The following is a 13,517-nucleotide window of genomic DNA, read 5'->3' as shown; positions in this document are numbered from 1 at the left end:
GCTTGCAGGATTGTTCCTACTGCCTCACCCTCTGGAAATATTTTCATTAGATGATAAAAAGGTCGATTTTATAATTCTTTTTTTGCAGCTAGGCAGGTAGGGTCTTCTCCTGAATTTCCTTATATTTTTAAAAAGGAGTTACTGGAGAAAATACCACATTTCCACAGCCTCCAGAATTACAACACATTACCACAACCTCCAGAAAAGACGTACTGCAGAGAACTTAAATCCCTTTAGGCCATTTGTGGTTTCCCATACATTGAAATTCTCAACTACAAAGATGAATGGAGAGAAAAAATAGGCATCGCTAGGACATCAGGAACAAAAGCGTTCAGGGCATTTTCAAAGGCAGAAAGAGCAGTTAGAGGCCAGAGTCCCTTCAGGCAGCTAAACAATCCTAATGGCCATTGCTGCTCATGACAATGTCCTTCTGACTTACTAAAATGCAGTGATTCTGTTATCAAGGTGACACCAAACTGTCCAATTTGGTTCAGACAGTGTTGTGTGTGATGGGCACTTCAGAAACACTCAGAAATTGCTGGCAACTGCCCTCCCGTGAGGCCACTGCTGTAAGTCACTGCTCTCAATAAATCTTGTTGCTCTTAACGATTTGGGTTTCTCTGAGAAACAAATATTTACCAGCTTCTGCTTTGCACAGTCTTCTAAAGGTCACAGATGCTAGCTCCAAGGGGAGCCAAGCTATTCAACCTTAAACTATTTAACGTTGGCTTCCTGTGCAAGCTTGCGCTGCTATAAAAGCAGGCATCACTATGGGACTTATGTGTAAGGATGGAGGAGTAAAGTTCTTCTCCTCTTGGCCCATTTCAGCACGTTATTTTTAAAAGCTTATGCATTCAGTGGAAATGGACGCCTTCATTCTGCTTATCCTTTTGGATGGGGTTGATGTGTTGAATGCTAATGGTCCGCTGGGAAGTTAGAATTACTTTCTCATATAATAAATCTGGATGGAGAGGAGAGAAAAGGATTTTCTTGGGATTGTTATTAGTGGTAAAACTTTGTATTAAGAAAAAAAAAAGGTCCAGGTTTTCCAAAACTATTATAGCCTTTCTACATCCACTACACAACCATACGTAGTAACCTGTAGCTCCAGAAAAGCTTCAACTCACCTTAGCTGCTGGCCTCATCTCAAATTCCTGAGACTATTAGACAAGAAATGGTCTCTGGCAGTTATTTCTTATACCTACCTTTCATTTCATCGTGACCAAAAATCCCAACCAGGAGAATTGCTGGGGAATCAAATTTTGTGCCCTGACTCTTTTCATAATGACTCTTTTCATTTGAATTAGATAATTTCTAATAACACCAGTCGCCTGCACACTCATCTGAGCTACTTGCCTATGACAGCAATAAACTGTGCTGAGCTACACCCTCTGCCTGGTGCAGTTGTTTGGGGTTTGACTTTTAAACGTTTAGTCATTTCTCTTCTTCCTTTTCTGCCTTGTTTCGGTTTTGGTGAGCATAGGCCTTAGAGAAGGTGAAGCTTCACATGACTGGGAGCTAGTTCTTCTAGCTAGTTCTTCTGGCCAGTTCTTCTGAATGGGGTCCTTTAGCTCTTGCTTGGGTTCAGCAAGAACCAGCTCACTGTCTTTTAAGACTCGTTATTTTTGTCATCTGACCTAGAAGAATCACAAGAGACCAAGGCCCCCACTTAAGAGCCCCTTGCATGCAAGTTAATCATGCCTTGGGAAATATAAGGCTTGCTTTCTTGCTCCTAGAATGGAAATTGATAGCATTGACATGATTTTCCAATTTGATTGCTCTACTCTGTTGTATGTTTCCTGCACAAGCTTCACATGTAATATCACCCCTATATGTCACATTTATGCAGGCCAATAATATCAGCTTTAAATTAGGAAACACTTTCTAACAGTAAAGATAACAAAATGCTAGGATATATTGCCTTAGGGAGGTTGTAGGGTTGCCATCATGGTTGGATCTTTAAAGTGTGCTGTAAAGAATATATTCCCTACAAATCTGCCTGGAAATAGGCAAGTATAGCTGCTTGGGCTTGGAGGCAAGGAGATGGATTAGATGGTCTTTTGAATCCCCCTGAGGGCTGTACTCTAGGATCTTCTGCTCATGATAAGCCTTCAATCACAAAGTCTCTGAACTATGAGGTGTGTGTCTTATCAGGCCTTGGTGATTCACAAAAAATTCTCTAATTTTTCTGTAAATAGAGATGTTTTGCTGAAAAACAAAAGTCTTACATAGGAAAAAGCTTGGGACGCATGCTGGTGTGTGATGATTTGGAGACACCATAATTGCTCTGTTTGGAAAATTTACTGAGCAGTAAATTTCAGTAAGCTGAAAGTGTACAGGACAAAGGACATGCAAAGTGTCTGCCTGAAAGCACTGCCCCTCTTCACAGGAAGAGCCATCGGAAGGTCATTGCCCAGCATCACTACTGTTTAAAAAGCTGCATCCCGGGGATGTCACGACTTGAGCACTTCTGCTGAAATCAATCTGTAAAGAATGCATTTTTGACAACTGACTGGAGTAGTATGGAAATGAACTCCACTCCACCACCACTGACATCAGAGTTATTTTTTCTTTTTTCTTTTTCTCCCCTGCCTCACATAAAGATAAACAAAGTGGGTAGTTTTCTGTCTTATTTGAAATTTGAACAGTAGAAATAGTTCTGGTTCTGGGTATTAAGATATTAGGAATTTGCATTTCTGGATGTGCCTTTCCTTTGGTTGTTTTTCCTCAAAGAGAAGGAGCAAGGCATGTAAAATGTCAGTAAGCCAAAAAAATCAATAAGCCAGAATGTAACAACAGCCATGTTCTTCTGTCGGATTCATCCTGTCCCGCACCAAGTCGATACAGGTGCAGGAGAGAGACCCCCTTGCAGAGCTGGAAGCTGCTCTTGGTAAAAATTTGCTGGGCAATGCAACACCAGTGTGAATGCTGGGACACAAAGAGCCAAATTCTGGAGGAATGATGCCTCCGCAATGACATACACGTGCGTTTCCTGAAACAACCGTGCCATCCTGCAATGCAAACTCACTTCCCCAACATGCTGGTCCACTTGCTGCTCGAGCAGGCCAGAATGACTTCGCAGTGGAAAACACAGCCAAACTAAAGAAGGTCTCGGAGGGCTGCAATAGTCCCTGCTTAGTGGGGAAGGACTAGAAATCCTGGGCGCCTGGGCTGCATCCCCACGGATGTGAGGACAGCAGGGCAGAAAGCCCCAACCAAGTGTGGATGGGGACGAGCATGGGAGAGACCAGGCTGGCAGAGCCTGGGTCCCACTGGGGGGAAGGCGAGGGAAGGGGAGGCCCCGGTCCTCCCTCCCTGATGCCTTGGCTTGCCACCATCCTGGCGGGAGGGGGTTTGGGAGGCTGCGGTCCCACCTGATGCCTTTCTGAATCATGCTCTTCCCCAGGCTCCTCCAGAGCCCATGATCTGCTGAGGCCCTTCTCCAGGCGAGCGCTGGTGAGCCACGGGCTTTATACATGAAATACCAACTCGGGAAATGAAGCTCGCCCTCCCACGGGGTGAAGGATGCCGTTCGTCTTTCTTCCTCCCTTGCAGCCTACGCTCTTCCGAGCCTCTCTCTCTCCCCCTGATTCTCGGAGGCTGCAGGCAAACGCGACTGCTGGTGCAAACCAGCTTCAGCGGCGCGGATGGCGTGATGCCACGCTGCACCAGCAGATGACCTGGCCCTTGGTTTTAGGTCCGTAATGTGACTGTAGCACATGTAGCTTTCACTTGCCTTGCTGGACACGTGGCGTAGGCAGAGCGCGTTCCTCTCTTCTCAAGGGCCAGGGAAAGGCACAGATATCCCGTTAGCGTCATGACGACTATATGAATTTGAGCTGACTCAATTTTCTCAACCGTGTGGTGCCGTCCAGTGTCATTTTCCTGATCTCCACAAAGTTTTCCCCCCTCGCTCTGCCCCGCTTGATAGCTCTCAGCATGAGGGTGGTCAGCGGTATTTTATTGGAGAAACAAAGCATGGAATTAAGATGCGGCCTCATTTGGAGGCACTAGTGCCTGAGTCACTGGGATGTCATTCAGGCGTGAGAACAGCCTGTGAAGGCTTTCAGATCACATGCGTGCATGACATTTAGAAGAGGTGGGTGACCTCACAGGAGATTATCTGAGAGTCTAAACCGGCCATAGAAAGTGGCATTGGAGGCTTTCATTTATCCTCGCTAACCTTCAGCAATAAAAGTGGAGGATGAGCGCATGGATGTGCATGCAGGAAGTATGCGAGAAGCGCTGAGAACATTGTGAAAGCCAGAGGGCTGGTAAACCATACCCCAGCTCCGGTGACACATGGCTGTCATGGAAAGAGGGAGGAGGAGGACACTATGTGTCCTCAGGGCAGAGTGCTTTATTTGATTTTTTTTGTGTGTGCATTTGCTACCCGACTGTGCAGTAAAAGTTAAGAATTCGTGCTCCTTTCCTGGTTTCTGTAGGAAAGCATGAATTTGGGTATTCTCCTGACCTTGCTAATTCTAGATATGGCCACCAGGCCAGAGCCAGCCTCAGCAGCAACTGTGAGGGCAACCAGCAACACTAAGAAGTAAAGCCCTAATTATTCAACCACCCCAGCTTCTTCCATCACTCACCCTGCATCTCCAAATCAGCACCTCAGCACACACCAGGATTGTTGGTGGGGAGCAAGGAGCAAGGTAGTTTTCCTGAGTTCAGTAACAGTAAGGATCCAAAGGGCCCTGAGAGGTCTCCTCAAGGCTTTGGCCTTCCCCTAAGCATTCATTTGTCGTGTGTCAGCCCAGCACATACCTTTTTCCAGCCTTCTGGACCTGCTCCAGCACCCCTGCTGAGCTGCCTGTTAGAAAATTTGAGCAGGAGAAAAGATGCAGTATGGCAGCAGGGATCTTGGTAACCCTGAAATCACTCTTGCTCCCTAGCTTGTTTCTCAAAGCAGAAACCTATGCCCTCTTCTGCCTCTCACTCCCACCTTCCCCTTTTCAGTCTCTAGGAGTTGACCCCTCTTGTGTTCTCCCACTGCACTCAGCGGGTCCATCATATGGATCCTCCTCGTGTCCAAGCAGGCATGTGAATCCTGCCCCTTGTTTCCAAACTTAGAATCATAGAATTGTAGAATTGTTTAGGTTGAAAAAGACCTTTAAGATCATCAAGTCTGACCGTTAACCTAGCACTGCCGTGTCCACCACTAAACCATGTCCCTAAGCACCACATCTACATGTCTTTTAAATACCTCCAGGGATGGTGACTCCACCACTTCCCTGGGCAGCCTCTTCCAAGGCTTGCCAATCCTTTCAGTGAAGAAATTTTTCCTAATGTCCAATCTAAACCTCCCCTGGCACAACTTGAGGCCATTTCCTCTCATCCTATCACGGGTTACTTGGGAGAAGAGACCAACACCCACCTTGCTACAACCTCCTTTCAGGTAGTTGTAGAGCGCGATGAGGTCTCCCCTCAGCCTCCTCTTCTCCAGACTAAACAACCCCAGTTCCCTCAGCCGCTCCTCATAAGACTTGTGCTCCAGGCCCTTCACCAGCTTCGTTGCCCTCCTCTGGACACACTCCAGCACCTCCATGTCCTTCTTGTAGTGAGGGGCCCAAAACTGAACACAGTATTCGAGGTGCGGCCTCACCAGTGCCGAGTACAGGGGGACCGCATGGTCAACACCTATGAGCTAAGAAGGACAGAAAATACTGCGTGCTGCGTCATTACAAAGTTCAGTTCAGCTACACGCTGACTTCTGCATTTCTGCTCAGGTCAGGGCTTGCATCATCAGTCTCCTGATAGAAGGGAGCTCTGTTAAGATCCATTCTGACCCTGCAAATGGTCAGCTAGGAAAGTCATATGTATTAGATGAAGATGAAGAACCACTGTATTAGATGAAGAATACTCTCAATAGAAACTATTGCAGTACCTGTAAAAAACATTTACTAAGAATGCAGCATCTGTAAGAAAGACATTGAATTCCAGTTTCACTAAAAATACATGTCCTGGTTTTGGCTGGGATAGAGTTAATTTTCTTTCTAGTAGCTCGTACAGTGCTGTGTTTCGGATTTGTGCTGGAAACAGTGCTGATAACACAGGGATGTTTTCATTACTGCTGAGCAGCGCCTGCACAGAGTCAAGGCCTTTGCTGCTCCTCACCCCACCGCACCAGCGAGGGGGCTGGGGGTGCACAAGAAGCTGGGAGGGGACACAGCTGGGACAGCTGACCCCAACTGACCAATGGGATATTCCATACCATATGACGTCATGCTCAGCACATAAAGCTGGGGGAAGAAGAAGGAAGGGGGGGACATTCAGAGTGATGGTGTTTGTCTTCCCAAGTAACGGTTACGCGTGATGGAGCCCTGCTTTCCTGGGGATGGCTGAACACCTGCCTGTCGACGGGAAGTAGTGAATGAATTCCTTGTTTTGCTTTGCTTGCGTGCGCGGCTTTTGCTTTCCCTATTAAACTGCCTTTATCTCAGCCCACGAGTTTTCTCACTTTTACCCTTCCGATTCTCTCCCCCATCCCACCGGGGGGAGTGAGCGAGCGGCTGCGTGGGGCTTAGTTCCTGGCTGGGGTTAAACCACGACAATACAGCAAAGAATTAGGTCACTTTTCATGGTACGACATCCAGAGAAAATCAAATTTAATTAGTTAGCAGGCAAGATTTATCAACCACCAGTGCATATGAAACCCACAGTTGGTATCAGGGCCAGAACATTGTGACTTTGCTGTTGCACTTTGCTATTGCACTTGCAGTTACTCACCAGTCTTTTGTAGGATATCTTTGAAAACATCCACTTCATAGGTACTGTAATGTAGTGGGAAGTGAGTATAACATATGAACAGATATATTTATTTTATAAATGGCTTTAGATTGCTTCCAAAAACTCAGGAAAACTGGATTTTACCAAATTTGACTGATCTTATATCCAACTCTTAGTTTTTTGTCTCTAGAGAACTGTTTTATCTAGGGGCACAAAGTAAGGAGCAAGGCAGCTGTACGTTTTGAGGGCTGAAAAACTGGTGTTAGGGGAAGTTTCCTTTGTAATTATTCATGCATCAGTAGTACTAGGCAGCTTGTATACCAAAATTAGGATTTTTTTTGCCAAGCACATTACTTAATCTGCTTCACTTATAAAGCAAAAACTCCTTCAAATTAAATGTGCACACATTAGGGAAACCAGGACTTAGTCACAAGGGCAAAAGGAAATTGTTTCAACATTTTGGCCTTAAAGCTATTACTAAGAAAAATACAATTACTTTCCTTGGACAGCCTTCTCTGATTCTCTTCTCTCAACATCAATTTTTTATAATACAAAACAGCCAAAGTGCCGGATTTTTATTACATCTTCCCATAAATAATTTACAGACAGCATGGAACAAGAGATAAATAAAAGAGCCATCTTTACCACCCTTCTGATTGCACTGAGCACAGTCCTGGTAAGATGCCACTGAACTCAATGAACTGCATCTCAAGACTTTGATTTTGGGAATTCATGTCCATAAACACAGTTACACGTAACTACAGATGTTTTGCTGGTACAGTAAGTAAAATAGTACAGTGGGACCTTCCTTTTACTACTAAAAATAACAGCTTCCACCACCAGAGAAAATGCAAAACTGCCAGTTTAGTTCTATAATTCAAGTTAAGCATAAAGCCAAGCCTCCAGAGTTTTAAAGTAAGTAACACTATTTGTCTTAGAAATGCAGAAGCATTATAATCTTTTAATTGAAAGCGATTAAACCAGAGTCATCAATTGAAATACATTCAAACTCACCAAAAGTTTTCCGGAAACAGTAATTATTATTTTATCTCTACCTTTATCTTTACCTCTAAGTTAAATGTGTTTGGATTTTTCTGCACAGGTGATCAGAGAAATCATTAGAGCGTGTTTTTGTTCAGTGGCCGACGATTAAAAGTCTCCCCCCGAATGTGCCAGGGTCTTGGTGTCTCATTAGACTAAACCCTTCGCCGTGGGCACGGCGCAGTAATTATTCCTATTTTTCTAACGGAACATGTCTCCACCACATTGTTGATCAGTTTCTCAGAAAAATATCTTCAGTTAGATTAAAGAAGTCTCTCTTTCGGCATTGGGACCGAAAAAAATTACAGTGCCGAGAACTGGGTAGGGAGTTAGCAAAGGAAACTCTTCCTCCACCTTACGTGCAACGGGGCTTAGTGACACCAGGGCGATACTGCCCTTTGATTTACTGTCACGCCAGCACCATGCGGAGACCAGAGCGTAGGGATGACCTTGAAATCCAGCTATTTTGCTTTCTTTCATGGGTTCTTCATTAAGCAGGGTAGGGGTTGTGGGGTGGAGGGGAGTTTATCTCTCTGTGGTTCAGTTACGATAACTATTTATTTTGCTGCCACCATCCCTCTGGCTTCACTGCCGAGGGGCGGTCATGTATCATCTCATTAGTGAGAGTCAGTATATAGCTGTTAGAGAGTTTGGTTCGTACCAACAAAGGCTGGCATGTAACCAGGTGAAATAGGCATGATTTTAGCATCATCTGTTATTATGTATTTCTGTGCTCATCCTTCATTGTAAGATCTCAGTCGTTCCCTAAATTTGTGCCAAAATGTAACATCTGGGGGGCAAAATTTCCCATGCCAGAAGTAATAGAGTTGCTTGAGGCATCCTTCACTGGTCTGTGTATGCCCTACAGTCAGACCCTCTCATAAGACTTAGATGAAAAGTAACATCACTAGCACATGATGATTCAGACCAGTTGTTAACAGTTTGCTCGCTAAGACACAGAAAGCCATCATAGCCTCCTTTTTTCTAGTATTTAGTTGCTAATTTTATGCTTTAATAAAGATTCCTTGTAGTGCTAAGACCTAACTTGGAGTCCCCACTGATCCCCACACCCCATAGCTGTCAGCCTCGAGATGGTTTAAAATTATATATATTTTGAAATTTTGTTTAAAGCAAAAATGAAGCTAAGAAAAAATATTCTTTGCTTCTCCTTAGCCCCTCCCCACCATTAAGATGTTTCAATGGCCACTGGTGGTACCCCTCCGCTTTGCAGCAAAGAATTGAAATCTGGCAAAAGCAGCACGCGTCTGTGTCAGGGATGGACTATTTTTCTTTCACTTACACATTCAGACATGATGACCGGGATGTGGTCCTAGCTCTCCCCATCCCCTGGAATTTCCACTATGAAGTTTCCTGACTGTGAAAGGAGGGGAAAAAATGTGGCTTTACCTTTCCACAGTTCTCTGAAATGAGTATTTTTAAAGTGAGTGAAGAATAATAAAAGCTGAGGCCCTGACTCATCTCGCCTTCAACATGCTTTTGGCTCAAGGCATTGTGTTTTCTCCTCTTTTTATCACTTCCATACTGGCAGGAACAATGCAGTCCAATATCAGTGACTGATAATGCAGTGTGGGGGAAAATTGTTCATTTTCCATTGAATAGACATGTTAATCTTATCGGTATGTAAATGAAAGGTGCTCCTGATGCATTCTGCCTCTTGACACTTTCATTTCAACCTGTCTTTTGGGGATGTTCACCTCCAAGGAATGCATTAAGGGAAATCAGCCATGAGCATATAAGCATGAAGCAGGACAGTAAGCAATGTCGGTATTGCATATTGAAAGTAAAAAATACAAGAATGTCCTTTTAGGTGAGCTGCAGCAAGTAGAGCTCATTTCTAATTTCCTGTACAAAGCCATGCAAATATATGTAATAACTTAAAACACAAAAATATTGCCAGTTAGTTTTTGTATTGTTTGATGTAGCAAACAGGAATTAAATGGATGTCGTTGTTAGTAATATTCAACTTGAAATCTAACCAGAATAATTATCTTTATTTTAATTGAATAAACAAGAGCCAGGCAGAGAGTTTCAGAGCATGTAGAATAGTTTTCAATCAATGGTAGAAGAATATTATTACAAAACAGCTCCTCTTATCCCTTCACAGTAAATAAACAAGAGAGACCAAGGAGACAGAGTGTATTTCTCTAACAATAAGATCTCATTTCCAAAAATAGAATATACATCAAGCAGTCTTTATTTATGTACAGTCCATATAAAACAAGTGTCAGGGATTAATCACTGTATGTAAGAGTTGGTGTGATCATACATGATTTTTGCTCAGCATCAGTATTTCAATGTCCCCTTTATTTGGGTTTTGAAGACAGTGATCCTTCAACCTATATTCAGGAGTATGATCCATCAAGGCCGGTTGACCTGTTTATTTGAATAAAGGTTGCAGGTTTTCTGTCAGGTAGCTCACATCTTATATTTTCATTGTATAAAGTAAAGGTGATGCATAAATATGAGAACATCAGTGCATTTTAGATTCTCAAGAAAAAGAAACAGTTTGGCTCTACAACAAAAGAAGAACTTAACTAAACTCATCAGAAAGACCATCCCTTTTAATATTTTCATTTATTTTATTACACGTGATACATGATTCCTGCTCTATAACCAGGAATACACAACAGGAAATTAGATGTTACATTCCTCATTTATTCTGCATTTTGTCAAATAATTTTAAAACTCTTTTGTCCATATCGTTTTTTTTTCAAAAGGATAGAAACCAAATTAATTGCAAATAATGATTTTTTTTAAAAAGTATGTATTCTACATTTGCTCAAACTTCAAATTACACTATTCCCCACTCTCAGGTCAAAATCATTCCTGAATATATACACATTCATTGCTAGATGCTGTGTTCTGTTTTATTTCAGCAGTACTTTCCTGTGTTAAACAAAATGGACAAGAAAGTGTTGATATAAATGTACAAAGAAGATGCTTCCTATGGGGTATTGCAGAGTTAGGAAGTTCATTGTCTTCATACAAATATATAAAATATTTCAAATTATCTCCATTCATTGGAATCCATTCTGTTTCTCTTGTCAGACCTGTGTGACAAATACAAGACCAGAAATTAATCATTTATCCGTGCACTCACAGGTATTTTGAGAGCATGCAGAAAAGTACCTGTAAGTTGTGAGGGGGAGTATATTCCCTGCACCAGCAATTTTGCTTTCACTGAGTGTACTTGTTTACGTCCAAGCTTGGGGAATACAGAGTGGGTGTGAAACAAATCTTTTTGATCCACTAGGTTTTTCCGCCCACTCTCCAAATCTCTGTCTGATGAAACTTCACGACTCTGTTGAGAGCTCAGGCCTTTAAAGCCCTGAGTTTTGCCCTCAGTGCAGGGTAGCTGTGACCCCTGCCCCATCCCATCGCCCAGCCGCCCCCAGCTGCCTGGCAGGGCGCGGGGGGCTCCCGGGCTGCCCCTGCCCTCGGGCGAGCAGGGTCCAGCCCTACACAGACCCTGGGATTCGTCCCCGGGGAAGCCCCGGCACTGCTTCAGCAGGCACAGGTGGCAAATCCTGCCGTATGGCACTGCAGCGTGGCCACGCCGCAGGGAGTAGGGACGCATCAATTGGATAAAAATCAAAACAGTATTTTAATTTTACCAGTAAATACTACTTACTGGTATTTATATACTTATAAGTTGTTTTGGTTTTTTTTTCCCCCAGCTGCTTTGATTATCCTCTTCTCTTGCTTTCTCTGTTCTGCCCATTAGAGTCCTTACCGGTGGTGAGTCTCCTTCTTTGTCTCCTGTCCAAACTGAATAGTCCCAGGGATTTTAAGCCTCTCTTCTTTTGGAAGTGTATCTGTTCCTGTAACTATTTTTGTCACAACTCCAGTCCTCCCCTATTTCTGCTTTAATTTTCATGACTGCCCAGCACTGAAGACAGTATTCTGGACATGGTAGCATAGTATTTTCTGTGCTGTTTGTATAAATCCCATTGGAGTTAATTTATTTACTTATGTAAAGTGAGGTGGGGGTGTGTTTAGCTGCTGTCTGGGGAATGATGAGCAATTTCCATTGACCTGTCTACAGTGACTCTTTCCGCCATTGTCACAGCTAATTTGAAGCCCAGCAGAGGGTCTATTCCTGTTCTCTTTGAAGTTAAGGGATATCGGTGGTTGCTGTTGATATCGGTAGTTCCAGACAGCTCAATACTGAGAAAAACAGGTTTTGCAATTAACTTTCAGAAGTTCAAGACACTAACTTTCTCAGCATATATGTTTAATCACCTAAGATGTAAGTATTTGGGGTGGAGAAATATCTCTATTTTTGGTAAATTTTATTGAACTCATGAACCTTCAACATATGTTCAGAAAGTAGAGAAAAAGCCACAGGACAGAGAAAAAAAATGACAACCTTCTATATTTCATGATGTGTTTTTGCTGTGCTTCTGGACATGTGTAGGCTGTACACATTTAAACAAATATTAGAGGGACATTGAAAAGGCTGGAATTGCTTAGCTTTAAAAAGAAACACTTCCCTGGAGAAAAGAGGTGCTATTAAGAGAAACCCTGCATGGCTTACACTAACTGCTTGAAAGTGTTGGCGACTTTTGAATAAAGAAGTCAAAAGTTAATTAACTTGACTTGGAAAAAAGTGAGGGGGTGTCATTGTCCACAGGAAAGATGTCATAAAACCACACATAGCGCTACTAACGTGCTCCGTGGCCATTAGCAATCAAACAACGTAATCGTCTCGTAGCCTGATTCAGTAAGGCAATGCGCTATTTTGTTTCAGCTGAAATTTCTTTCCAATCAGGTAATTTTAGGTACTTATCTTTCTGATCTCAAAAACAAAATCCAACTTTAAGGCTGTATTTGATGGCTCCCCAGGACACGCAGGCACGTGTAATCCTGTCCTATATAATTACCGCCTGCCCACACACGCTCTCCTTGTGTTTCAGTCGAGCATTCTCCTTTCTCTTTCAAACTGTTCTGTGCCTGTTCCCGAATATCACAAGGTGACTGTTTTCCAGTGGTGGGCGGATAAAACATTGCTAGCTGTGATTAAACCCAAGTGCTCAAGCCCAGGATCAGAAGAGGGTGTGCAGAGCGCAGCAGGTCCTCGGTGTCACAAGTGTTTTCTGATCCTTCTGCTGAAAGAGGCCAACGTCAGGTTCTGCCTCCAAACGCATCGTGGGCAGGTTTGTGAGTGAAGGACAGCTGTAACTTAGCATTCTGGTTTTTAGGATTGCATGGCATTTTTTATACCTTTCTAGCAGATGCAGCGTCTTAGTAAGGCTGTGTTTCCTGCAGGTGTCATCCTGGAGGAGACATCTGCACTGCAGGGACCTTCATGCTCATCTTCCCCCACATTACTCTCCAAGTAGTTTAGCCTTTCCTTAGTTCCTGAGCTCCTAATACCAGCCGTCCCGTGCTGCGCACACCAAGCCCCAAGGGATCTTGCTGATAAAGGTACAAAAAAGATGGAGCCAGACTTTCCTCAGTGGTGCCCAGTGACAGGACAGGAGGCAACAGGCACAAATTGAAATACAAGGAATTTCATGTAAGCAGGAAACAAAACTTCTCTTACTGTCAGGGCAGCCAAACACCAGAGCAGGTTGCCCAGAGAGGGTGTGGAGTCTCCACCCTTGGAGATATTAAAACCTGACTGGACATGGCCCTGAGCAATGACCCTGTCCTGAGCAGGAGACTGGACTGGACGGTCTCCAGAGGGTCTCTCAAGCCTCAGCCTGTCTGTGAGTCCA

General features: G+C 43.6%; 1 protein-coding gene across 1 annotated transcript in view; it reads right to left on the bottom strand.

The window, feature by feature from the left end:
* Positions 1–10,103: 10,103 nt before the first annotated feature.
* SMPX (small muscle protein X-linked) overlaps positions 10,104–13,517 on the bottom strand; it is a 41,673-nt gene continuing 38,259 nt past the window's right edge. The window contains exon 5 of the mRNA XM_075134311.1: positions 10,104–10,847. The gene's annotated coding sequence lies outside the window, so the exon portion shown is untranslated. The remainder of the gene's footprint in view (positions 10,848–13,517) is intronic.

This window comes from Calonectris borealis, chromosome 1, assembly GCF_964195595.1.
Source record: "Calonectris borealis chromosome 1, bCalBor7.hap1.2, whole genome shotgun sequence".
Taxonomy (NCBI): Eukaryota; Metazoa; Chordata; class Aves; order Procellariiformes; family Procellariidae; genus Calonectris; species Calonectris borealis.
This window is presented reverse-complemented; position numbering and strand designations above follow the sequence as displayed.